At 44.8% G+C, this 27,524-nt stretch overlaps 1 protein-coding gene across 4 annotated transcripts in view; it reads left to right on the plus strand.

Moving 5' to 3' along the window:
• Positions 1 to 11,736: 11,736 nt before the first annotated feature.
• USP45 (ubiquitin specific peptidase 45) overlaps positions 11,737 to 27,524 on the plus strand; it is a 1,582,349-nt gene continuing 1,566,561 nt past the window's right edge. For 3 of the 4 annotated variants that reach the window (XM_085611114.1, XM_085611117.1, XM_085611116.1), the window contains exon 1: positions 11,737 to 11,846. The gene's annotated coding sequence lies outside the window, so the exon portion shown is untranslated. The remainder of the gene's footprint in view (positions 11,847 to 27,524) is intronic. The other variant, XM_085611115.1, reaches the window with a different exon arrangement.

Here is a 27,524-nt window from a genome sequence, read left to right on the forward strand (position 1 = left end):
AGGTTGATTGCCATTGCGTTAGGCGCAGCGACACAAAACATACTGGTGCACTGGCGCTCTGCCCAGCTCCCTACACACTCTGGATGGCTCCAGAGACTATGGATGGTGTTAGGCATGGAGAAACTTACTCTTACTTTAGCTGGTAGAGGGTCCGAGTTTCCAGAGTTATTGAGGCCCTTTCTCACTCTATTGGTTTCCGAGTTTCGTGAGTTAACCTGTCCCCGCTACCTTCGGCTGCTGCGTTTGGCAGACACACAGATCCCAAGTATTACTCCCCAGAATTACCGCAAGCGGCGGCGTAGACCCTTAGACGCTGTCTTCACCCACCCAGTTGAAGTGGACGAGGGGAGGGGGGCAGGGGGAGGTACTGTTGGAGTTCGAATCATTTCGTTATGTGTTTTGTCTTTCCTTTAATTATTTAGCCTCGCTCCATGTTTATTGCCTTTAAGTAACGGCAAGCCGGGCAACCTAGTTGCCTCATTGGTATTGTGCCTCTGGAGTAGAGGGTGTTGTTCTTAATGTTTGTTTGCAATCAATAAACAGATTTAAACCATAAATAATCATCTTCTGATTCCCCGCAACCAGTTAACGTTAAATGCTTTTTTCTTTTCTGTGCACTTGCCTCTGGTTTGTTCTTCTGTCACCAATACAGGGTATAACCCTTCAGTTAGCATGGCCTTTCTCCACTGTTTCATCTGCTTATCTCGAGTTTCACGTGGAAACTTTGGATAATATCTACTCAAATTTCTGTCACTCCTAAGTCTATCTCGCTCAAATGCCTGTTTTCCATTCTTCTAGGGCTTCATACTGAGTTAATCTGGGTCTTGGTTCTAACTCATTCATTCTAGTGCGTAAGTTATGCAAAATTCTTCCATTAAATGTTCCGTTCTCTGGGAACGCCAATATTCCATCATCTTTTGTATATTCTATCCAGTTTTCTATGCATACACAAGTATGATATCCTCATTCTACCATCATATAGGATGCGGGAGTTTTCGGAGGAGGACTAATAATTCCCTCTCTAGTCTTAATGGGTTTATCCTTTTTTAAATAATTCTTAATTCTCTACATAAAAGATATTTTTCTTTTCTCTCTATACATTTTGCGTGATCTTCCTTTTATTTACTGTTCGTAGGCAAAACCTAAATACTTTCTGTCTGGGCGATTCACTATTAATGTAGGATCGTGTCTCCACATGCAAAACCCACTATCAATTATTATTATGGCTTTTATTTTCAACTAATCAAATGTTCGCTTTTATTTTAACAACTGACCAATACCAGCACGGCTTCCTTTTTCTTCTCATCAATAAGATTCTGTTTAGCTATACGTTTAGCCAATACTAGCGTGGCTCTCTATGACGTAAGTATCCCTCCTCACTACTGACCCCTCCTTTACAATTTTTCACGACAGTCACACGCCTGCTGTTTCAACCAATCCCAGCGCGGCCCTCTGTGACGTCAGTGCAGCACCCGCAACTGACCCCTCCTTTGCAAGGTAATACGAAAACTTATTTTCTCACAATTCTACATATCATTTTCCTTAATCAACAACATAGAAACATTTGCTACTGTGTCTGATCTTCTAAATTCAAAGAATTGTCAACTTTTTAATGCGAGTAAACCTTTTCTGCTTACTCTTCACACGCTACGAGTAAAACCCTTCCGCTTACTCTTGTATTGTATAATTGTATTGTATAAAATATTTGTATAGCGCAGCTATCACCCCACGGGTATCCTGGCGCTTAGAGACCATGATGACATAAGGCAAACAACTCGATTAGGCCGCTAAACAGGAAACCTACTAGCTGTTTCTGGCAAATAGCCAGGTCTTAAGGTTCCTCCTAAACATCAGTAATGAGTCGACTTGTCTGAGGCTTAGGGGAATTTCATTCCAAAGACAGGCTGCTGCCGAACCAAAAGCTCTGCCTCCCAGCTTTGTCGAATTCACTCTGGCAACAGACGCCAGGCCTTGGCTGGCGGACCGGAGGAGTCTTTTGGGCGCATACCAGGTAAGCCGTTCTTGTAAGGAGGGCGGACCTGAGTCGTGTAACGCTCTAAAGACAAGGCATAGGGATTTAAAACTGACTCTATCCTTGATAGGAAGCCAATGTAGGCCCCTCAGTGCCAGCGTCGCGGAAGAGTTACGCTGTCTCTTAAGGGCCAATTTAGCTGCCATAGACTGGACTCTTTGCAACCCCTGTAGAATGTACTTGGGTGCACCTAAATACAAGGAGTTGCAGTAGTCCAGTCTACTCATGATGATGCTGCGGACCACCAGTGGTCTCACTTCACTGGATAGTAGAGGAAGGATCTGGCGGAGGGCTCTCAATAGTGCAAAACATATGCCAATTGTTTTATTGGCCTGGGTTTTCATTTGGAGGTCTTCATCAAACATGACTCCCAGGTTGCGAACCGTCCTGGATGCCACTATAAGGGCATCCTCTGGTCCGAACCTAAATTCACCCATTAGTTGTCTGGACAGTCTCGCTGCACCACAGTACAGCAGCTCTGTTTTCCCCGCATTGAGCTGGAGAGAATTAGCTCCTAGCCAGTCTGAAATCTGCCCCATACACGCCTGAAAGGAACTCATGTACTGACAGACATTGGATGGAGGAGTCACCAGAGCCTTAGTGATTCACAGACTGTTGTTGGGACACCTGTAAAATTTCGGGCCATTTTTGCCCCCTTTTTCTTGTGTTTCCCTCTTTGTTCGACTACCTCCCAGTGGTCTGCCTGCAATTCAGAAGGGGACACTGATGGGAATAATTTGTATTTGGGTTAATTGTCATGTGTAGTAGATTTTGTGTGCTATGTATATAATTGATGTTGTGTGATATATGTCATTGTGCCTTTCTTTGAATAAGCGCCTGTTTTTGTGATATTTTGAAAATGATGTCAGATGTACTCAAAATGAATATTTGATACTCTTGAAGGGGTAATTAAATGTGCTCTCTTCATGAATGATTGATGTATTATTTCCTTGATACCTTTTTTCTCTTTGATATATGAAAGGAACTCATGGATACTGCATGCTTTCCTTTGGTGGAGAATGACAATTGAATGTCATCGGCGTAGTTGACAACGTCAATCCCAAAAGATTTTATGATGGGGATCAAAGGGCTACGATAGACATTAAAAAGAATCGGGCTGATTGCTGAGCCCTGGGGTACTCCAGAGCATACTGGGGACCAAGAGGAGACATATGGCACCATACTGACTGCCTGCTGTCGACCTGACAGATAAGATTGAAACCATTTCAGGGCACATCCCCTCACTCCAATGCTCTCTAGTCTTGCCACCAATACTGCGTGATTGACTGTGTCAAATGCGGCCGACATATCCAGTAGGACCAACACTGAAGAGGTCCCACTATCGGCTCGCATTCTCAACTTGTCCATCACTGTGATCAGAGCGGTCTCCGTCCCGTGTCCTGGACGGAAACCAAAGTGGTCCCGGTCCAGGAGAAGTTTCTCCTCTAGGTAACATGACAGAGACCTACTGACCAGCTTTTCCAAGATTTTAATAGGAAAAGGCAACAGGGATATGGGGCGAAAACTAACTGGCAGCGAAGGATCCAGAGATGGCTTCTTCAACAGGGGGGTCACCATCGCTTGTTTCCAGGCACCTGGTACCGCTCCTTCTTTCAAGGATTGGCAACATATGAGCCGTAAGGCCGGAAAAAGGATGGGGCCGTACTCCTTCCACATTTTATGAGGAAGGGGGTCAAGAGATGATCCAGATGAGACCTCCAGTGCTAAGCTGTTGAAGAGATCGTCTGTGAGGGGTTGGAAATGTTCCAGTGAGGTGGTAGATCTGTTATCCTTAATAGTTGGTGGTGATCCCTTAGAGTCAATATCAAAGCCCCCCACAATTTTGGCTACTTTGTCAATAAAGAAAGTGGCAATCTCATTGCAGAGACTTTGTGATGTCTGGATTCCATTAGCCGTACACCCAGGATTACTAAGGTCTTTAACGATTTTGAAAAGAACCTTAGTACTGTTGGGCGCTTGTAAGATGGAACTGGCATAAAACTGTGCCTTGGCTCCCCTGATGGCTTGATTATATTGGGCTTTGGCTAATCTAGACGCTGTTTTATCTGACTCAGAGTATGACATCCGCCATCTTCGTTCTGCCTGCCGGCGGGCAGAGTGGAGCTTTCTCAGCTCCTCACTGAACCACGGTGCATAAGGTATAGCCTTGATTTTACGTCTTTTCCTGGGAATGCAGCCATCGAGAGTGTTGTTTATGAAATTGCTGTAGCTATTATAGTTCTCCTCTACTGAGACATCAGGGTCATATTGATATTGCTCAGTGAAAGGAGGGACTAGACTCTCTTTTGACAATTTTGACCAATCTCGGCCCCACCGAAAGGAAGTTTGTTTTTTCCCTATCGGTGAAGCTCTGGGTATAGTAATCCTAAAGCATATCAAGAAATGATCTGTCCAGCTTAGCGGGGATATGTTAAGCACCTCAAGCTCAGACTGCTTGGCGAAAACCAAGTCAAGCGCATGTCCTCCCTGATGAGTTGGCTCTTGGATGTGTTGAAATAGGCCGCAGTTTTCACAGGTTTGACTGAGAGCTTGAAGATGAATCCCCAGGCTCCCCGTCTCCCAGAGATTGAAATCACCAAGTATTAGCAATCTAGAATGTGTTAGTGCTAAGTCGGCAATGGTGTCGAGTAGGGCCTGTTGTTGATGATCAGGGCCCGGGGGTCTGTAGCAGACCAGGCCAGTCAACACTCTCCCTTTGGGTTCTTGTAAAGTAAAACCCAAAAGTTCGTGCCCAGCTATCTCGTTTACCTGCAGCGATGCACAGTCCCATTTCTCTTTGAATATTAACCCTACTCCTCCTCCTCTCCCCGTTAAGCGGGGTTTATGAAGAATTTTGTAGCCTGGTGGGCAGGCAAACCCAATTTCCACCAGGGAGTCTGGGGTTATCCAGGTCTCGGTAATGAATAGGAAATCTAGGTTCAGATCTTCCAGCAGGTTAAAGATCTCCTGATGATGCTTTATCAGGGACCTGCTGTTGATCAAGCCACATATCAAGGTCAATAGAGACCCCCCCCGTCCAACCTTACCGATATTGAGCCGAGTGTCCCTCGAGTAACAGATCCGACCTGTACTGGTTAAACCAGCGTGAGGAGCGCTTGGCGCGACCGAGGCGCAGACGGGCGCAGACGGGCGCAGACGGGCTTGCCTCTGGCGCGCCTCCGGTGGCGCCGCCGGCGCGCCCGCTGCGCGCGCGCGCTGCGCGCTTGCATTTCCCTTGTTAAAATAGGGCCAGCCACTAGACCGCTAACAAAAATGGCGCTCGGTGGATGGCGCGTTCCTCGGCCGTTCCGTGACTGTCTCACCAAGCGGTGAAGTGAGTAATCTTTTTTAGTGTGCAAGTAAGTGGGCAGAACAGTTTATTTATATTAAAATGGCAATTCTCAACAATTAAAACCTGTGTCACTAGCCTGGAATAGTGATGCCAAGCGTCGCGCTAAACGGCCTGCCCTCCGTCAACAGGGAAGCAGAGCAGCAGAGCAACAGCTAAGTATGAATTCCGGTAGAGTGTCCTGCAATCTGCACCCTCCGTTTACCTTGCTAAACATCTCTGATAGTAGCCACGAGTAAAACTTTCCACTTACTCTTCACGCAAGCATCAGAGAACCTGCTACTCCTTCAGTATTATCCTTTCTAGGTGATATAAGACCAAAGTTTCACCACTCCTTTGCTACCAATTACTCTCACTTTTATACGAAAGAAAATAATCCCTAATTCAGTGCTTCTAGTCCTGCGTAACTTTCAGCACTTTCCTGATCCAGACAAGTAACCTCACTGCGGTATGGCATCCATTCGCCACCCACTATTCAATATTCCCGGGAATTTCTAGACAACATGAAACCTAACATTTAACAAATAGTGGTTGTTAATGCATAAATCAAAATAATTCAACCCACAATATTTTCTACCTAACTAACTAGAATCTAACCATGCCTCTGCTACCAAGAAAAACTGATAGAGTGCGGGCCACCAGCCTGGGTTAAACACACGCATACCTAAATACTCACCTAAGCCCAAACCATTCACACAAATGAGCTAGCAAAACCCCGCTGATATGCATTTTTGAGATTTTACCTGAAATTTTAATTTCACATTTACCAAGTCTTACCAATTTTATTTCCTTTCTCGATTAATCAGTTTCTGAGATAGTTTAAGGTAGAAAATGACATTTATCTTATACTTGAATTAACCCACCCTCAGAAAGTTTGGAAAACCTTTATCAAAATTATTAATTTTGTGAGTCAAAATCAATCACAGCTTAAACACATTATTTCAAGAGGCAAAATGAAATCAAACAAAACATAGTCAAAATAATGATCAATGAAGACGGTACCTGAAAAAAGGAAAGAGAGAGAGAGCAGGTACAATGATAGTCTTCTCAGATTTATATTTACCTAAGGTGATAGATGAACCCGACTCTTTAAAGATAAGCCAGATAGAATCTGTCAGGACAGAATGCAGACAGAAGGTTTTGACAGATTCGGATCTGCTACGGTGACCTCTTCTAAGTGCCACGCCTCTCTGGTACTACTCTCCTCGGGTGTCCCTTTTCCGAAATTCCCTTCTAGATGATTAGATTAGCGATCAGTATCTCAATTTCTCGAGCAGAGTTTCTGGCAGCAGCAGGGTCTGAGACAGCGTCTCAGACAGAGTAGCAGCATACACGTTGGGTCGGTGACGAGTCGAAATGGTGGATCTGACAAGTCTGACAAAGTCTCTAGCTAACTTACCTCAATTATACTATTCTGTATTCATGTACCTCCCCCAATATTGCAATTTCTGTGTTTTCCCTTATTCTGATTGGTCAGGGCGTGGAGGTGAGTTCATCACACCATATTAATAGTAATAATTTTACTGTGGACCATTGTTCTATGTTTCCTCCCCTTAATTTACTTTTCCACAGCTTTATTCCCACCCGCATTTCTCATTATGATCAATTCGAGTTTATACATTTTATTCAAAATTGTTGCGGATATGGGTCAATAGTTTTCTTTCCCAGGCGTCTTCGGCCAATGTGGCCTTGGCCAGACCCTCCAGGATTTCGCAATTTCGCGATTTGCAAAAAAATCGCGAAATCGGCACTTTTGTAAAAATGCCGCGATTTTTACAAAAGTGCCCGCGAAATCCTGGCATCCTGGCGGCATCCCACCCCCATCCAGCAGCAGACAGCAGACCACCCGCCCCTCTTCCTCTTCTATTGTTCTATTGGGCCAGTGGCTCTTGCCACGGGTCCAATAGACCAATAGAAGGGGGGTAGGGGGGGTCCTCACAGCAGGCAGTGCTGACGACTCGACTCACCTGGTCTGGAGCGGCGGTCTGGATCGTCATCGTATCGTTGTGGCTTGTGCTGGTGGTGGATCGTCGTCTCAGGAGGCCCAGAGGCCCAGGTAAGCTGCTGTGAGCTGGCTGGATTTGGTTTGGATTTGTGTGGTTTGGTGTTGGGAAGGTTTGCCAGTGGTTTGGCAAAAATCGATCCAGATTTGGCTGATTTTGGGGCGATTTTGCGTGTTTGCGGGGGGCGCGTGTTTGACGCAAAAGTCATACCCCTTCCACTGAATGGATTTGTGTAATTTTTGCTGAGATTCTCTGTAATTGCTGGAACTACTGTCCCAGTGAGTTTCAAGAGGATCGAAGTAGAGGAAGTGCAAAAAAACCGCTCTTTTTTGAAAGGGTCGAAATGCCATGTTATCCAATGGGCGTTTTTGGGATGGTGGAGAAGTGGTTTTAAGGGTGTTCCACTTGCTCGAGAGAAACGGGGCTGCTGTGGGTGGTAGGGAGGGGGAATTCATGGGTGTGCAGGAAGATTGGGAGGAATCGATCGATGGGAAGGGTGTTTTTAGTCCAAGTCGAGGAAGGAAGGAGCTGCCATAGGAGCCCATGTTAAATGTGAGTGTTTACATGTTTTTGGGGTTCGATTGCAGGGTGTTCCAGGTGGTTCCGAGTGGATGTACTTAGCTTGGATCAGAGGTGGGAATGTCTAATTTTGTTTGCAAGTGTTTTGAAGGAAATCTATGGAGGGGAAGGGGTGTTTTGGGCCTAGTTTCAAAGTGCATTTTTGACGCGACTTTAGGCCTTGTGCGAGGTCGCGGTAATGCACGTTTTTGGTATGGTAATTTGGGGTGTTCTAGGGTTTTGGGAATGGGTTTAGGGGTTTGGGAGCAATGATGGGAATGTCTAGTTTATGGGAAAGATAGCAGTTTGTTTGTGGGTGGAGGGGATAGTGTAATTTGGGCCGCAGGTGAGATGAGATGCAACCTCTTTTTAGAACATTTCAAATGATGAATAGTTTTGCTCTTTTCTATATTCATAATAAAACATGTTTATATATTTATGTGCTTATGCAGTTATGTATACATAGCTTCATGGTGTTAAATAACTCAAAAAACAAAGAGATCTGTGTTTGTTGTAGGATAAACTGGCAAATAAAACGCTGCAAAATTGCCGCTAAATTTCCATATTTGTGCCGCTAAATTTCCATATTTGTGCCGCTAAATTTGCTAATCTATGCGCCTGCGTTAACATCAAGTGGGTAGGGATTTTCAGTCTCCCTCTGGAGCCAAAACGTGTACTAATAATAAAGTCAGAAAAAGACACGTTAGAATGTGACAATAAATGATTTCACTGTGTACCACTTATCTCAATCTATCCCCATTTACTTATTTATATCTTTTGCATTAGTGTTTAGTAAAACTTACGAGTTTTAGTTCAAGCAGTAGCATATGCGTTAATATGTGAGTTTCAAGCGGCCATATTTCAAGCTATTGCGCAGCTGCAGTTTTCCCACCAACCGACAGAATACGTCATACTACGTAGATGCAGTAGACGCATGCGCAATGAAGTTACCGCGTTTTCTGGCGGACATATTAAGACACTCGGGTTACTTGTTAGTAATACACATAGAAAAGCTTCCCCTAGATACAATATAGTGTGTGTAATGCAATATTAATATTCACAAAACAGGTTGATTATAGTGTTACACGTTATTTGAGAGGATTGCGTCTGAGCAAGTCTCTTTTATTACAAAACCTTGCTCCATCACAGGCACTAGGGCCATGATTTCGATGGTGCTGCAGTGTTACCAGGTGAAAAAGTTGTCAGAACTCCTCTAAAATATTGCTATATTTTACTACCAAATAGGAAATCACAAGTGCAGTTACCTTGCAGGCGACTAGAGTCATGATTTCAGTATGCAGAAGGTGCAGTGACACCAGGCCCCAAAGATCTAGGAACCCCTATAAGCAGCAAATATTGCAAAATGTTACTACTAAACAGGCAGTCACAAGAGCAGTTACCTTACAGGGAACAGTGTCATGATTTGAATGGTGCAGCAGGTGCAGTGACGCTGGGGTCAAAAGTTGTCATAACTCCTCTAAACACCAACTATTGCTATATTTTACTGCTAAAAAGGCAGTCGCCAAAGCAGGTATCTTTCAGGCACGAGGGGCATGATTTGAATGGTGTAGCAGGTGCAGTGGCACCGGGCCCAAAAGTTGGCAGAACTCCCCAAACACATTTTATTGCTATTACATCAATTCTATTATTTCCGTTTTGCATTTAATTTTTCAAAATGTTGCTATTACTTACCCGCACTATAATACTAGTAACAGCACAATATATTGCCTTTTTGTACATAAACAAGCCATAACACTTTACTTTCTGTAACTTATATTGTACAACTACTCAGCAAGCTACAATTTACGACAAAAACAGCTTATTATTAATCACATGGGCGAAACGTAATGCATTTACCAATGCTTTTTTAAGCCAATAATTGCTTTATTTTGGCTGTCTCCGACCTGAAATTGCCTGTGCTTCACTAGAAATCAATAGAGGAAATTTATCCTCCTGACTATTTTATTTTATCTCCCACTATCCGATTTTTAAATGCTGGCATGTATTTTATGTCTGAAATAACAGGGAAAAACCTACCCATAGGCTCAAAACAGATAACTTCACAGTGATATGGTGTATTGAGATAACCTTGTCGTTAAGCTTCTCAGCATCCACATATAGGTAGTAGGCGCTATACAAATGCTACAACACAATATATGGGGCCCCTGACGCTACTGAGACAGTTAATCCACTCTTATACGGGCCATTTTAACCTACAATCAGGCCTTTAGGCGGGCCGGGTCTCACCGGTGCTGAGCACTGGCAGTTTTTTAAAGGGTGCCTCGAAACGGGTCTCTATCGGGCTCTGTTTTGTGCCCTGGCACAGGCGGTCTGTTTTTTTCCGCAATGCAGTCACAGCAGGCACATCGATGTACGCGTGCGCACACTGCTCAGTTCTCACTAGTGGAGAAGTTACGGCATTACGTCATGCCAGGTGAGCGTTGTAGGGTAAGGGAAATCCTTTAGGGTCATTTCCTCTCTGGATTTCCCTTCCCTTTTTGAAAGTCAGGAGCAGCAACATTGTTGTGGTGTCACCAGGGCCTTCAGTGGAAGCTTTTTCAATACTATATAAAAGCCATTGTTTCTGCCTATTTATCTTATAAAACTAACAACCATTGACAAAGCTAATAGTCCTGACTTGCTGTAGATATGATGTTACTTGTTGTATCATATATCTGGATGCAATGACAGAAACAGAAAAATACAAGTCGGGCGGCATACTATGCTAGGCGAATATATGTTGTTACTACGCATTCCGTTGCAACGCATGCCTTTACCATGCATGTGTTGCAATGGAATGATTTTTCTACGCATAGCCTTTACCTCGATTTTTCCTTTACCACGCTTTTTTTTGGGGGGGGGAGACCCCCCCCCAAGCCCCCTTTTTTCTTTTTTTTTCTATTTCTCACGTCTTCGGCGACACTAAAAAACAGACTGACGCATTTTTTCGGATGGGGATGAAGACGTTCCGTGAAGACGTTGCTTGCGTGGTAAAGACGGTCGTGGAAGCAATACGCGTTGTGAAGACGTTTACGAGGTAAGTGTACCGTTGTAAACGTAACGTGTATTAGAACATTGGAATGTTGGCAGCTCCATTGAAAACAATGGAGTGCTCTGGGCTTATAATGGCTGGTATAAGCCCGGAGCGCCAACATTCCAATGTGTCTTTGTTCACAGCTCTGGCTGTGAACAAAGACTTCAGGGAGCCTGAGGGGATTTGAATCCCCTCGCGCTCCCTGAAGGCTTCGTTTTGTTAGAACATTCTGCCCTCTAGTGGCAGAATGTTCTAATAGCCTTATAGCCCTTCGTAGCAGGGCTATACCGGCTTTTAAAGTCCTGCTGCTGTTATTAAAGTCCCTCGCCTTCGGCTCGGGCCTTTAACGCTGCAGCGGGCCTTTAACAGCCGGTATAGCCCGCTACGGCGGGCTATAAGGCTATAGAAAAGCCTTCGTGGTAAAGGCTGTTTCCCATGCTAGGCACAGATTTTTAGTTTAGCTGTTTTTAAGCCACGCCCTTAATTACATTGCCACGCCCCTTTGAGAGACCCTCCCGTTTTTTCATCCCACTGAAAGATCTGCCTACAATACAAGCTGACCACATTGCGAAAGTTAGCTGTTCCATGTAATATACATGACAGACTCATACGATTACTTTTTATTTTGTATTCGTTATTAAAATGGTTTATAAATTCCTGTTCAAAGATGGTAATTCTGAGACAGATTGAGGAGTACAGCGTTCTTTTGCTCACCGCACAGATTACAACATCCTCTGATTGACGGATCAGGTTTTAACACCCACCCTCCCTGTCCTCTGATTGGTAGATTAGCTTTGCGACAACTTCCGCCTCCATGTGCGCCAGCTGTCCATTTGGGAACAATCGTGAAGTGCGGTTCCTCTGGATTAGGTATGGAACTGCGACGTCTGTTTACTCTGTGCTGTAGGTTATTTTAGACCACGTGGAGGACCACGCTGAGAAGCCCCGGTGTTGCACGTATTAAGTTATACGTCTCTCCGAAAAGCTGCGTCTTGGTCACCGCTTGGCAGGCTCCAGACCATGCGTTTCTGGCAGTGCGAATTCCGTGTTTACAGTGCAGTTGTATCGGCAGTCCTTGGGAACAGTTCATATGATCCCCCCCCCCCCTCACATTCGAAAAAGTCAGCACTGTTTTATTAAATTACACATAAATTGAAAAAATAAAAAACAGGCGATCCTTTAGTTTTCGTATACATTATGCAACGTATGTACATTACGTTCAGGTACTTCGTTTTACAGTTGTGGTGCACGCACTAATTTTAAAAGTTTATGCTAAGAGCATTGCATCAGTCCTTAGCTCTGATCACGCTGTCTCTCCTACGTAAGTGGTTTCCTCTTTTGTATTCCGCTCTCTTTATCCTCGCTCGTGTTTTTTGCTCGAACTGGGCTCTCAGGACAGCAGTGGGCGTGGCAATACTTGAACGTCAAATGTACTATTCTGACTAGTCCTAGAAATATTCGGGGAAAGAGCAACTTTCCCCAAAATTCGACAGGAGGATTATTTACTGCTTTAACTCCAGTCTTGGATTATTTTGGTGAAAGTTATAAATGACCTACTTTTTTTAGGGAGGGTTAAAAAGGAGTAATTTTGAATTGCATACAATGCTGCCTTTAGGGCACAGCTCTAAACATAAAACTGGGAATACCTCACTCATGCCAGTGGCCCTCCACCTAGTAAATTCGTTCGGGAAAAATCTTAACCTGCTAGTGTCATGTACCCTTATTATCTAGTCCTTGGGGGTTCAGATTACTTATGTTCGTTGTGGCACTGTGTTTTCAGTTATGTGATAACATTGTGGTCAGTTTTTTTAAAGTTCGTTAAATAGAAGGGAATCACGACCACAGCTCCCAGAATGCACCCGTTTGTTAAATGGAAGCCCAGAACAGGCAACACGGTGTTCTCGTGATTTGGAGTCAACTGCCAACCATTAGCATGGTGATAATTTCATATTCATTGATACTTGCCGGTAAAACACTGAACTTTCAAACACATTTAAAAGCAAGCCCTTGCTAAGTCACTTTTTTTGCAAAGTGAAACTGGTTTCTTCACTTAGGATAGTACTTCAGAATGGCTGGGGGTTTAATCCTTAAATTGATCTCTTTCACCCAGTGCTACTTGTCCACACAGTTTATAAAAAAACATCCTCCACATCACCAAGGACCGCTTTATACAACAGAGCCAACAGTTCATTATACACCCTTTTGCCAAATCTATTGATTATAAACGCCTAAAGTTTTAGAGCATTTTAGAGTTAATCACACTAAATAATTAAATAATTTTGAATCTGCCACAGTAGTTGGAAGCTTTATACTTCTACAGCTGCAAAAAAAATGTGAAGTAGAGAGACCCAGCGGATGCAAAGCAGATACACAGTGGATCTTTGGTACATACATAAATCTGTAGCAAAAAATAACAGTTTTAAGTACGGTGCAAGAATTATAAAGCTCATTAACGTTACTGTACCAATGAGTAGCCTGTCATAATTAATTTGCTGATATTTAAAATACTAGCATATTTGCTGTCTTAATGCTGATATATTTTACCTTCTGTCCCTTCCTTTTCCTAAGTAGTTCATGCTCTACACTGAGAGGTTTCTAGTATTGGCTTGATTACTTACAGGTAATCTCCATTATTCTTAGTCTTACTTATCGTCATCCCAGCCCTTACAATGCACTCACTCTCCCATGCTTCTAGACATTTGACAGTGATTGTAAGTGATAGGAGGATACTGGGAATGCCAGCCCTGTTGTGATGCCCAGCAGTAGCGGCTGGTGACATTTGAAAGTGGTGAGGTGTAAACGTCTGGGATGAGTGCCCTGTGGCGAAAGAGCGAGCCCGACCCTCATAGGGTGGGGTGTGGGGGCGGATTCTTTCCCGGGAAACTTTGAAAAAGAAGGCAGCAAATGGTGCATTTCCTCTTTTTCTTTTTTTTACCATTCCAACAAATAGGACAGAAAACCTTTATTCTGCAAGACGTCTTACAATTCAACAGAAAGACATTGGCCGAAATGCATTTGAAAAAATAAATATGTTTTTATTTTTATTTTTCATATAGATGCACAAACCAACAAAGGCAATATACACATACCTCATGTCATTCTCCATATACAGCTGTCAGTAGTCTATAGTGTTACATTAATATGCTTAACATAATTCTTCAGAAACAAAGTTACACCGTAGATAGAAAATAGTGCCCAGTTTAGAGCGCAGGACAGCCTCATACCATTTCCATCTGACTGGGAGTCAGACATGGTGTCGTACCAACGCCTCCCTCCACAGACCCCAGCCCATAGTAATCTCTTCACCACCCCCAAATCTTGTAAAACCTGCGGGGACAACCTCTACCACATTATGTCACCTTTTTGCCGCCATATAGAGGTCCGTCCCCCGCTTCCACTTTTGTATGGCGGTTACCTCTGGCGTTTCCCAGTACTTCGCTACATATTTTTTGCCCACTATCAAGGCCAATGTACTAAAAAGAAGTTTAAAACAAGGGACATCAACATTACCTGGGATCCCCAACAGAACAAACCGCAGTTCAAGCGGAAGTGAGACCTCCATCGCTGTCCAGTATAGTTGTATGCAGGGACACTCTCAGAGTGTGTGAAGGAAGGTCCCCATAGCGTCAACCTAACGCAAGCAGATAGGAGCAGACGCCCTACCAATAGTTTGTGACAATCATAATAAACCCTATGGAGGATTTTGAACTGTATCATGCGCAGACAGTACTAGATAGCAACCTCGCACAGGTGCACCAGTGCTGTCTCCCAGTCTATGTCCTCAAGTTTGCCCACATCCTGTTGCCACCTCTCACGTAACTGGCCTAGGATATCCAGCATGTTATTATTGATTGTTCTGTATGTGGAGGAGATTGCTCCCCTTCTCAGTTTGTCCAATAATATTTGTCCCTGTGGGGTAGCGTATTCAGGTCACTCCATGCGAGCCTCATTTGCACATATTTTAGAAATTGGTTTGGGTATATGCAGTATTCCCTCTGTAATAAGGAAAAGGGCATAATGTCCCTCTGATGGGGGGTTTCGCCCACCTTAGAGATACCAATGGTATCCCACGTCTCAAAGCCTCGTAATTTCGTGAACTCCTGCAGCTAAGTCCCTTTCCAGAGGGTTGATTCCCTAGTGATCTTGTGGGCCCAACCTAGTACCTTTGTGGCTTTGCCCCAAGCTTCCAGTGCGACCTGTGTTGCCGGCGGACCCGTCTGGGAACCCATTCCTCCATAAAGGTAGTGGGTTCTGTGCTCCAACAGAGCTTGCTCAAGTCTTAACATTGGGTGGTCCTGTGATACGTAAATCCAATTATTTATATTTATCAGGTGAGACACCCAATAGTGCCCTTCAATATATGGTAGTGCAAGCCCTCCATTGTATTGGGCATGCTGTAGTGTTTTGAGCGATATTCTCAGGTGTCGCTGTCCCAAAGCAGGGTCATCGGGTCTCCATTGATCTTAGTAAATACCGTCTGGGAGACTGGGTAGTGTGTATTCTGGAGTGCATATAGGAAGTTTAGAAGTGTAATCATTTTGAATAGGGCTGCCTGCCCCATCAGGGTGAGAGGAAAGCTTCTCCACCTTCCGACGTCAGCCTGAACATCGGAACCACTTTAAGACTAGCGCAGAACTCCTTTCATGATGTAACAAATATCCCCAGGTATTGGAAACCCTCTTCAGCCACCTAGGTTGTGGACCCTATCCCGGATCACCATCTTAAACGCTTCCCACAACACGATCTTTGACCCCACTGTCCTTTCGTTTTCAGTAAAGTATAGCTCGGCATTACTCTGAGTCCCCGCGCTACCTCCCTGTCTAACAGGTGCCAGGCGTTTAGCTTCCATCCTGTTACCCACCTGCCCCTGAAGCATCTCACTTGGACCAATAAGGGTGAGTGGTTGGATAGGCCTCTTGCCAAATAATCTGCCTGTTGTATCTCCCCAAGTTCTCGCCGGGGCACAAAGATGTAGTCCAGTAGTATACCCTGTGGGCCCCTGAGTAGTACTTCCTGTCTGTGCAAATGGTGCATTTTCAAGCAAATTTGAGAAGGCAAGAAGGTTTATAAGCATTTGCGAAAGTGTAGAGTTAAAATATTGATGTTTAACAGTTAGTGTAGTTTGTAAATTCAATTGCACAGTGCGACAAGAAACGTTTTTAATTATCTGAGTCTCCTATACATGTAAGTCAGATATTTAATATCCGTAACTTGTGTGTCTGCCCTACAGATAAATGAAAGCAAAAACAAACAAACCTGTCCAAACAAGGGCCAGGGCCAGATGTAGAACTACTCGGCCTCAAACTTTCTATGCCTTCAACAGCTACATGGAATTTTGTATGCGTGCCAGCAGGTAGGGCCGTATTGGGCCCAGGCCATAAAACACCCTGTGAGGGATGAGAAAAGGAGATGCTAATAAGGTGGAAAATTTAGCCAGAGAAAGAGAATAATGTATCCCTGATTTCAGTAGTAATTCAGGTTGACTGAGAGTGGAAAAGAGTACAAATAGTTGTGGTGCAGAAATGATTAAACAGCAATAAAACATTCAATATTGCTACAATTACCTCATTTGCAAAGCAAATACCGATAACATTTGAACTGTTGAACACATGGTAGAATCTAGTTATACAAGACTCAAGTCCACACCAGAGAGGAAAATAACCTCAAATGCAGATACAAGGCTCACAGTGGCTGCTTTCCACTCTATAAGGGAAGAAAGAAGGACCAAACGGCAGGTTCAAGCATAATTTATGCTTGAACCTGCCGGTCGGTCCTTCTAGTAGTTTCTGTTTCTGCTGCGCTGCACAGTCACACACGAGTGCACAATAAATAATCAGCAATAGCTATATACTGATATGTGAGATAAATAGTTAATGGGGTGGTTTAGAATCACTTTATCCCACCCATCCCAAAAACAAGCCGGCGCAAGGTAAGTAAGTGGGTGTTTGAGAGTGCCTTTTAATTGGCTGCAAAGTTCTTGAGTGAATTGGATTAGCTCAGGTAGGCAAACTCAACGCTCATTAGGAAACGAGGGGGAGGGGGGGCTGCGGCTATGTTCCCCCCTCACTAATTGCGTAGGTGGAGCAGCCTCTAGTGGCATGTCAGGCTGGCCAGAGAAAGGCAGCCATCCAACCTGACATGCGCACTTTTGGCCCAGTTGTGCTGAGCATAGTGGCTGCAGTCAGTATTGTTTAAGCCCCCTACAACCCCCCGGCCCGCGTCATAGTGTACCGGCCTTCCGGCTGCCACAGGCATCCCGGCCCACGGCTGAAAGCTGACTGCTGCGAGCAGATAAAAAAATATACAAATTGTGCAACTTGCTAAATGTATTCACGTTTAATGGGGGGGGGGGGGGGGGGCAAAAATATGATTGAGGCAACACCCTAATGCCCAGCTTGGGAGGAAGAGGGTTGGATTTTCATTATTATTTTTATTTTCTGTCTCCAGCAATTGAGGTGCATAAAAAATATAAATACTTTCATTCTTAGGACCTGGACCCCCCAGGTCGTTCCTGGCCCGCTCCCATCAAAATCCACAAATCAAGACTTGACAACCAGAGCTGTGGGTAAAATAGGCCATGTTTATTATAAACCATCACATATAAAAATGACAATATATAACCAATAAGATTCAAATTTCATACGACATAGATTTATCAAATTCAATCACAGAACGACATTTACATTTATGTTGATCATAACATCATAATCTATCAGCAGAAATGACAGAACTTAATTTATCGACCAAGAATGTTCTCTATCGCTCCAGCACTAAGGGGCCTTCTGGCTTGCTCCCCCCAACTGAGAACCACGCAAGGCGCAACCCACCTGTGTCCTTGAGAGGTGAGCCCCTGCCTTCTGGTCCTCGTTCGCCACCCTAGGGGCCCACCCCTCCACCACCAGGCTGCCCACCGGGGCTCGTAGGGTATAACCAGGGGCCGCAGCCCCATGCTCTAGTTTGTAAGCTGGCGCCCTTGCCCCCAGCCGGTGTCTCCATTCTCTCTGGGATGAGCATACCGTCTCTCCCCCTCAGTCTTGGCCTAGGGAGTATGCAGGAGGACTCCCCTTAACAATGTAAGGCAATTTATGCGGCCTCCTTACCGCCACTCTTGGTTCAACTTCCTATACCTTCCCAAGCTCTAACTCTAGGGATTGGTGGGTGGGAGATTCACAGGAGTCCACTGTACACGGGCCGGCGCGCTGTAAGTAAGAGAGGATGAGGGCCTGGTCTAGGTGCCCTAAATAGGCCCCCACCATCTCCCTCCTCCCCCCCACATTACCGGCCCCGACAGGAAGTAACGTCACGGCTCGCCCCGGAAGTAATTCCTGCCGTTAGCGTCGACCAGTCCCTCGGCCAGGAGCCACGAGGGCGTGGCCGGGATCCCGTGTCCTAATGGCGCGCTTCCTTATAGTACTCGCTATTCCATAGGACCCGGACACCCCCAGGTCGTTCCCGGCCCCATCAGAATCCACAAATCAAGACTTGACAACCAGAGCTGTGGGTAAAAGATGCCATGTTTATTATAAACCATCCCAAATAAACATGACAATATATAACCAATAAGATTCAAATTTGATATGACATAGATTTATCAGATTCGATCACTGAACGACAATTACATTTATGTTGATCGTAACATCATAATCTATCAGCAGAAATGACAGAACTTAATGTATCGACCAAGAATGTTCTCTATCGCTCCAGCACTAAGGGGCGTTCTGGCTCGTGCACCCCAACTGAGAACCACGCAAGGCGCAACCCACCTGTGTGCTTGATAGGTGAGCCCTTGCCATCTGGCCCTTGTCCGCCACCCTAGGGGCCCACCCCTCCACCACCAGGCTGCCCATCGGGGCTCGTAGGGTATAACCAGGGGCCGCAGCCCCATGCCCTAGTTTGTAAGCTGGCGCCCTTGCGCCCAGTCGGTGTCTCCATTCTCTCTGGGGTGAGCTTACTGTCTCTCCCCCTCAGTGCTGGCCTAGGGAGTATGCAGGAGGACTCCCCTCAACAATGTAAGGCAATTTATGTGGCCTCCTTACCGCCACAAGGGCAAACAGGGCCAACCGGTCCTTCGCCCTCCCAACCACCATACAACTTCTGACCACCTGGTTCCATCGAACCACAGGTCCATAGCCATGTCAGACTCCGATGCCACGGATCCACGAGTCTGAGTGCAAAGTAGACATGTGTACACCATTGGAATGAACCATACTGTGGAAATGTGCTTTTTAATGAGCACACCGGTGCAGGGGTCACCCTTCTCTGTCCACGGGTCCATAGACCAAAAAAATAGTGATTGGCACTGAAGCTGGAATTCCAAATAACAAGTTTATTTATCACTCATGAGTGGAACCACGTCCAAACAGCACTCTCAAGTGCTGCCTGAGGTAGTACATTGAAGTCACAGAACACAGGCCTTGTATACAGCTTTTTCTGCACGGGTAAGCATGTGGATACAAATAGAAGGTGCAGGCCTACACAGGAATAGTTACCGACAAACATGGGCAGATGGGAGATCACTTAGTCAGCAAAGTGGGAGGGGGAGCAGGAGTGCTTATGACAGCAGTAAATGATTGACAGTTGAGTCTGAGACCAGGTGTTCTGGCAGCTACAAACTCTTAGCATACATATTGCTTTTAGCTGAGTCAGGAAGTCAACTAAAATAGACAGCACAGGCAGGGAAAAAGACGAGCAGCAGAGGATGGGAGAATTACAAGGCCAACAAAATGGATGCCACAATCAAGATGGCATAAGCTCAAGATGGCTTCAGCTTATGCTAACAGAAATTATTTCAGATTTCCACAAACAACCCTTTTAGCATATGCTGAAGACATTTCTTATGCTTTTGAGGGAATTATGCTTTTGAGGGAATACGAAAAATATAGTTTATATTGATCTACATCATTTCATATACCCAGCAGTTGGTAACGTTTGTGGCATTGTGTATGGTGCAACATCTGAATGAAATTGTTATTGAGGTAAGACATTCTGTGCTTCTGCTCATGATAAGGAAGAGTAAAGTAGTGGTGTTCAATAGGGACAGGAGTAGTAGCAGTCTGTAGATTTCGGACAGGAGCTACTTCCTCCACAATCCATGTTATTATGACAACAATAACAATAGTCAAAGTAAGTCCAGTAGCAATTATTGTTCTTTTGCTACAAACTTTTACAACAGTCAGTTTCTTCTCCTTAGGCATATTCATTTAGTCGACAAACAACAAAACTGATGGTGCCCTAAGGTCCTGGGCAGGCGTTGATTTCTTCACTAACATTAAGACGAGTAGTCAATAAAAGGCTACCCTCCTTTGAAGTTAGTCTTTAACCACCCAGGACAGTGGATCACACAGTCTTTTTTAGCAACAAAGTGTCTTTCTTCCTGGGTCACAGCTGATATCGGGATGTACCAGGAATCGTGTGGTCCGGGATGACTTCCTCAGATCCTTCAGGTGACGTGGCTTGTCCTTTCTCGGTGACCAGGATATCGCAGTGATCTGCCAACACAGCTGGGCTCACTAGGTCTTTCAATACTTTTCTGCAGTGTGTCGGATGGACCCAGTTTTTCCGGTTCGTCACTCGAACTGCAGTTCTGGTGGCCAGTAGCACCTGCTCAGGGCCTCGCCATCTCGTTGCTAGGGAGCTGGTCACCTGAAAGGACTTTACAACCACAAAGTCACCAGGCCGTAAACAATGGCCCTCACCTTGCGACCTGTTGATAAATAGAAGACAGACTATCAGTCAACTGAGACAAATAGTCATTCATCAAAACATAGGGTACATCGTGTATAGGGTGTGGCTTAGGAATCCCCCAAATATTAATTGACCTTCCAAAAACCACCTCATACGGTGTGAGGCCAGATCGCGTACTAAGGGCAATGCATCAGGCCTTTTCAAAGATGTGGAAGCCTGTATTTTAGCCAATTTCAATTTCAGAATGGAGTTGTAACCTTCCACTAGTCCTGCTGTTTGTGGGTGAAAAGCCACTATGTCAAATAAAGAAGACCCCCTTGGGTATCTTAGATAGCATACATCCATTCATACACATTCATTCACAAGAGTCAGGTATTAGCACCAATAGGAGTCCAAAAATGGGTAGTGTATATAGAATAATCAGTATATTTATTTGGTATCATAAAAAATCGTTAAAAAACATTAAAAGCACTTTATCACAAAAATCAATAAAGGAGACAAAGAAACTGAAAGGGAAGTACACAAGCAGCCAAGTCTTGTAATGTGAATCTAATGGGCACTAAGGGATACATCAATCAAAAACAGACAAATTCATAGGTACATATTTCATCAATGTGTCACGTTTTTCTTGTATGATTATATCCCAAGATATTATTCTTTGTGCCTTAGTGGACCTAGTTCTTTATCGGTGTCCAGAAGCGTTGTGTGAGTCCTTCCCATACAGTCTGTACAACAAAGCGACGCGTTTCGGTGGTATCAAATGATTCCCCACCTTCTTCAGGCTAGCACAAATGCTTGTAACACAACTCCCTCAACAGATAATTTCCACCTAATCGGGGGTGTGCTCGTGACTTAAGATTGTCACTGCTTCATTAGTGACATCTATCAACAGCCGAATCTGTTATAGAATTCAGCTTTCAATAAAACGGGGGTAATTTCCTCCCTTGTGTGTTCTTGCGAAGTGGCACCAGTGTTGTACTCTGGATAAAATTATAAAAACGTGCCTTCCGCCGTGAATTCTCTTGTTGTTAGATTCCAGGTTGTACGTCCCACAGAGGCTATGGGACTCCTTGATTGCCCAGCTAACGTCTGGAGGAACACCGCATCTAATTGCTGTTCTTCTAGCAGTGCTGGTTATCGGGACTGAAGAGTCTCACGACTTGCCTCTGATCTCCGTTCGGTTATTCCGTGATGTGGGTGAAAAGCAGCATGAAACTTCTGCTTAATTCCCAATCCTTTCATGAGATACTCAACAACTTGCCCAGTAAAATGGGGTCCGTTGTTACTCCACAAAACTCGGCAAATGCCGAATCGGGGAAAGAACTCCTTTAGGAGCACCTTTGCTGTAGTAAGACCTGTATTATCTTTCGTAGCGTATGCCTCCACCCATTTACTAAAGGCACAAACCACTACCAAGACATACTTCAGGTTGTTACAGCGCTCAAGCTGGATGTAATCCATTTGCAGGACCTCAAAAGGTGCAGTAGGTATTGCAAACCCTCCTGTTGGAGTTTGTGTTCCCTTTCCAGGATTATACTGGAGACAGATCAGACAGGACTGGACTATTTTCTTAGCCATACCGACAATCTCTGGATGATCCCAAACTTGCATAAATTGCTTTGCTATTGAGGATGCTCCAACATGTGCCGGCCCATGTGCCATGTGAATCATAGGTTGTAAATAGGCTGTGGGTAACTTTCATTTGGTCATTTCTTTATTCCTCCAACAGCCCTCATCATCCAATGCTCCCTCCTTGGACCATTGGTCTAATTCATCAACAGAGGCAGATTGTTGTATGTCCAGCACCTCTTGCCTGGCATCATGCCAACGTTCAGCCTGTGATTTTAGCTACATACATAGATGTGGTACTTCGCTGCATTGCAGTCTCTCGAGCTATGTAATCCACAAAGGCATTGCCTGCTCCTATTTTATCGGTCACTTTCTTGTGTGCGCTACATTTAACAATTGCCACTTTCTTAGGATAGGTAAAGGCAGTAAGGAGATTATGTACTAATTCCCCATGCACTATTTGTGTCCCATGTGAAGTGAGAAAGCCTCTTTCTTTCCAAAGCTGCCCAAAGTTATGAGCCACGCCGAAGGCGTATTGGCTATCAGTGCACATGTTAACAAGCAAATCTGTACTAAGCTCACATGCTCTTGTCAGTGCTATCAACTCGGCTGCTTGAGCTGACTTCTGTGGGATACGGGCTGTCTCAACTACTGTCTGAAGTGTTGTAATTGCATAAGCAGAAGATGTCGTGCCATCAGGCAACTTCAAGCAGGACCCATCAACCCACAACTCCCCATCAACACTAGAAAGAGGTGTATCTTGTAGGTCAACACGACCCTTTGTGTGTTCTTCAGTAAGGGATATACAATCATGTAGCTCTTGTGGCTGGGACTGAGTAGCTGGAAGTGGCAATAATGTAGCAGGATTCAAAGTCAAACATCTTTTCAACGTGATATGAGGGGGCAAAAGTGTCAATTCATATCCTGTCAAGCGAGCACTAGTCAGATGCTGTGTCTTTGTTTGATTTAGCAAGGCATCGACTGAATGAGGTATTAACACAAACAATCTATGTGACAAGACTATTCCCACACTCTGACGTATGGACACAGCTGCTGCCGCTACCGCTCGAAAACAACCAGGCTGCGCGCGGGCAACTGGATCAAGGACAGCTAAGAAATATGCACAAGGACATTGTTTATCACCGTGTGTCTGTGTTAAAACCGAGAGGGCACAACCTTCCCTCTCGTGTACATAGAGTGTGAAGGTCTTAGTGTAGTCTGGAGTTCCTAATACTGGTGCAGAACAAAGAGCTTGACGTAGCTGTTGGAAAGCATTCTGTAGTCCATGGGAGAGGCATCGGAGTGCCTTTAGTCAAAAGGGCCAACAAGGGTTTAATAATGTACGAAAAACTAGGGATCCACTGCCTATAGAAGGAAGTAAGGCCAATCAATGCATGGACGTCCTTCTGAGTACGAGGCACAGGTGTATCTAAAATGGTCTGAATGCGATCTGGTGTGAGTGCACGTCCCTCCTTAGACAGGAGGTGACCTAAATATGTAACCTGCTGTCTACAAAATTGCAATTTCTTTCGAGAGACTTTGTGATGATGAGAGGCAAGAAATGATAATAATTACAGTATTCCTTCTTTACACTGTTCAGGGGTATCAGCAGCCAACAAGATGTCATCAACATATTGAATAAGACCCACCCCTTTCGGCACAGGAAAAGAATCAAGCTGCCTTTTCAATGCCTGACTATAAATGCTAGGACTCTCTGTATACCCTTGTGGAGCTCTACAGAATCTGTATGATCTATTATTCAAAGTGAAGCCGAACAAATAACGGCTGTCAGGGTGAATAGGTATTGAAAAAAATGCATTTTTCAAATCAATGACACTAAATGTAGTGGCAGTAGGAGGAACCATAGTAAGGAGTGTCGTAATGTCAGAGACTACCGGGTATTGGGGCACTACAATTTTGTTAACCTCTCGTAAATCAATAATGAATCTGCAAATTTTAGTATCAGTGTCTCTTTTCAAAATAGGAAGAATAGGGCTATTACAAATGTTTTACGGGACTTCTTCCACAACCCCTACCTTGATCAAATCCTGAACAATGTGCGACAATGCTTCTTCGCCTTCCCGAGATATTTTATATTGGGGCAATCGGGGCAATGAAGCACCTTCCTTCACTTGAATATGCTCTGGTGGAATAACCATTTGTCTCACATCGGTATCTGATTAGCCCATAAAGTACTAGGTAACGATGCCAGAGCAATATCTTCTTTAATGAGACAAGACCTCTCAACCATTGGATAGTTATCATTTAAGATAACACGCACACCTTCTGGGGAACAGCGTATTGTAGCACGAAAATGTTTAATCATATCGATACCCACAATATTATCCGGCGTGGGTGCTACAATATCTACTGTTCTTTAACATTGAAACTTTCGCACTAATAGGCATATTGTAGCACTGCATTGAGAAATAATTAGAGTGTTATTTTTGCACAATTTGAACTCGCATATCTGGAAGTGTTTTCATACGCTATAATATATAATGAAGAAAAAAGAGTTTTAGTGAAATAAATAATTTGCCTGATAATACAGCGTAAGTGAGGAAGCCATAATGCGACCAGATTTTCTGATTTCACTTTGTAAAAATCAGCCAATATATGGGTATTAATGTATCTTTCCTTACGCTAAAGTTTGTTTTCTATCTTAGTGCACTTTTCAAAATATAGCACAAACTCTACCTGAAGGTTATTGGAGCACTTTACATGAGCACCAGTTCCATTACACAAGGTTGCACGCAATTGTTTATAGGAATGGGGAGATTAAGTGATTTGCCCAGAATCACAGGATGTTAAGCTGACGCAGAGACTCGAACCCAGTTCCCCAGATAGCTCTGACTGTAACCCCAAATCCTGGGTATAGAAAGGCAAGCACAATCTAGATGAAAGCTTGTCTCGTTCTGGGCTTGAGGTTTCAACAGGACCTTGACCTGAGCCAGAGCCAGGCTCAAGGCTGGCTCAAGCTTTCAGTGGCTAGCCCACCTCTAAGGTTGTGGTGAACCAATACTGGGTATGGGGCGATGGCGCTGCATGTTGTGTGATCAGTGGTTGCAGGAGTGCCAGCCATGGTGTGACCTGTTCTATTGGAGCTCTGGCTTTAGTCTGTGCTGTTGTCCATCAGTGCTAGTTGTGGTGGAGCACATTCTGTGCTGCACTGTTGTGATGCCAGTGGCGTTGCAAGTGCGCATTGAGTTCTAGAGTGAGCAATGAAAATGGGACACTATGGGCTAGATTTGAGTAAACAATAACTACTGAGTATGGTGTAGCGGGTCCCCAAAACATGTGAGCCTGGTGTTGTTGCACCTGCTGCACTCTGGTACGTGTTATGGTGCAAGGATTCCGGCAGTGGTGTTGAAGGGCTGTTACAGGTGTGCAGAGTGCTGGCTGATGTACAAGCAGGGGGACAGGCGCAAAACCTGTAGTGAAACGCTGCTGGTTATGGTATAAGATGTCGCGCAGGTGTGATCGCTGTGGTATTTATTTTATTTATTTATTTTAAAAGTTTTATATAGCGCTAGCTTGACCCGTAGGTTCAGAGCGCTTTACATACATACTGTAAAGAAAAACAGACGGAAATTGCATTACATAGTAGGCAGGCAGTAAGAAAGCAAAACCAGGGATAAAAAAAATACAGCATGGAAGATAAGATGGTTAACACAGTCCGGTCACCAACTATCCTTATATATCCTGGTATAGGAGAGCACTGACAGTGGTGCATTACCAGAACATCGACTGTGGTGAATGCTGGAACTCTGAATGTGGTTTAATATTGCTGTCTCAGAAGCACAAGCGCTGGCTGTGGTGCAGGAGCGATGTGCCGCTGGGGCGTTGTTTCAGCTGTAGAAGTCCAGGCTGCAGCGCCTGAGCCATGGCTGGGGTAAATGACTGGGTTGCAGCTTTCTGGATCAGCGCCTGAGCTGCCTGTCACAAACCCTACAACAAGGTAAGCGAGTTCAGATGTTTGCGGCTGCATCAACAGAAGAATCAAAGACATATTCGTGAATCATCTTCTAATTTCCTATTACTGGTCTCCTGAGGCAGTTTATAGCAATAGAAAAATATGAGCGGAATCGACGAGAGAGCTCGCCTGTACTCGCCAAGCAGCAGAGCATCCCAGTCGGACCAGCTCTGATCAGAGCACAACAACTGGTCTTTTCCGGCTGCGGCTGACGAAGAAATTAAATGGGCAGAGTTAAAGACGAAGCGGATCCCAGGACCATGAGGATTGTTAAAGGGGCAGGCACCGGCCATTCGGAGGAGTAGGCCTGGCGCAAACTGCCAAGACTCAAACGCATTTAAGAGTGTGCTGTGGGTGTGCGTTTTAAAGTTAATTGCTTCTCTGCTTGTAATACACAGCGCTTCACTGTAGAGAAGTGCCTATGGAATAAGTGCACTCCGACACCGATAAGTGGGTTTATGTTTTATTACTCCCGAGCGCCGGGATGCCTCCGCCAACTCGCTTCAATCGCGGCAACACAAAATGGCCATCTGAAGTCCCGGCATGCCTCGGGCGCTCACAAACAACTAGAGCGCGTCACTACATATCTCCCCCCTTTAGACACCCACCAATTAACATGTAAAGAACGGGGAACATAATTACATTACAGTCTTACTTGATTCTCATGTCAAAGTCTTCAAACTTCTTAGGCACTTTGACCAGTCTGCCCAGCCTGGTACGGGAGTGTGTGTGGCTGAGGGCCGCACCTGTGTCGCTTAATGGAAGTCCTCCTCCTACCTTTGCTTCCCCTTGCTGCTCTCTCTCCTTTACCTTGACGCCTGGGCTTCTCGGTGTAAGCTGTCTGGTCGTTTCTACGCCTCCGCTCTCCCTTGAGGTGTCTTGGTCTTTACTAACTCGCTCGGGAGTGGTGAGCCCTTGCGCTGTGTTGTCCATCTCCGATGCCGTCCTTGCCTCATTTCCTTCCTCCCAGGTATGCGTACTCATACTCTCCGGCTCTTCCCACTTCATGATCTTGTTGCAGCTCGCCATCCTGTCCTGCGACCATACTTTCCCATCGCTTAACAGGGCTGACCTAGCGTAAGGTTCCACCACTTGTAAAGGTGGGCTGAACTTACTGTCTCCTTTCTTCTTTAGAATTGCTTGTTTCACTCTAACCCACTCTCCCCTTTCTAGGGTTACTTCCTTGACCTTCCGACGTTTGTTGTGGGTACTCGGTGTACAAGGCTTACGCCTTGTCAATGTTGCGACGCACCACCGCTGGAGACCACCTGCTTTGGACAATTAGTTGTTTCCACGCCAGATTGTCCCTCGTGAAGGGGGTC

Source organism: Triturus cristatus, chromosome 6 (assembly GCF_964204655.1).
Source record: "Triturus cristatus chromosome 6, aTriCri1.1, whole genome shotgun sequence".
Classification (NCBI taxonomy): Eukaryota; Metazoa; Chordata; class Amphibia; order Caudata; family Salamandridae; genus Triturus; species Triturus cristatus.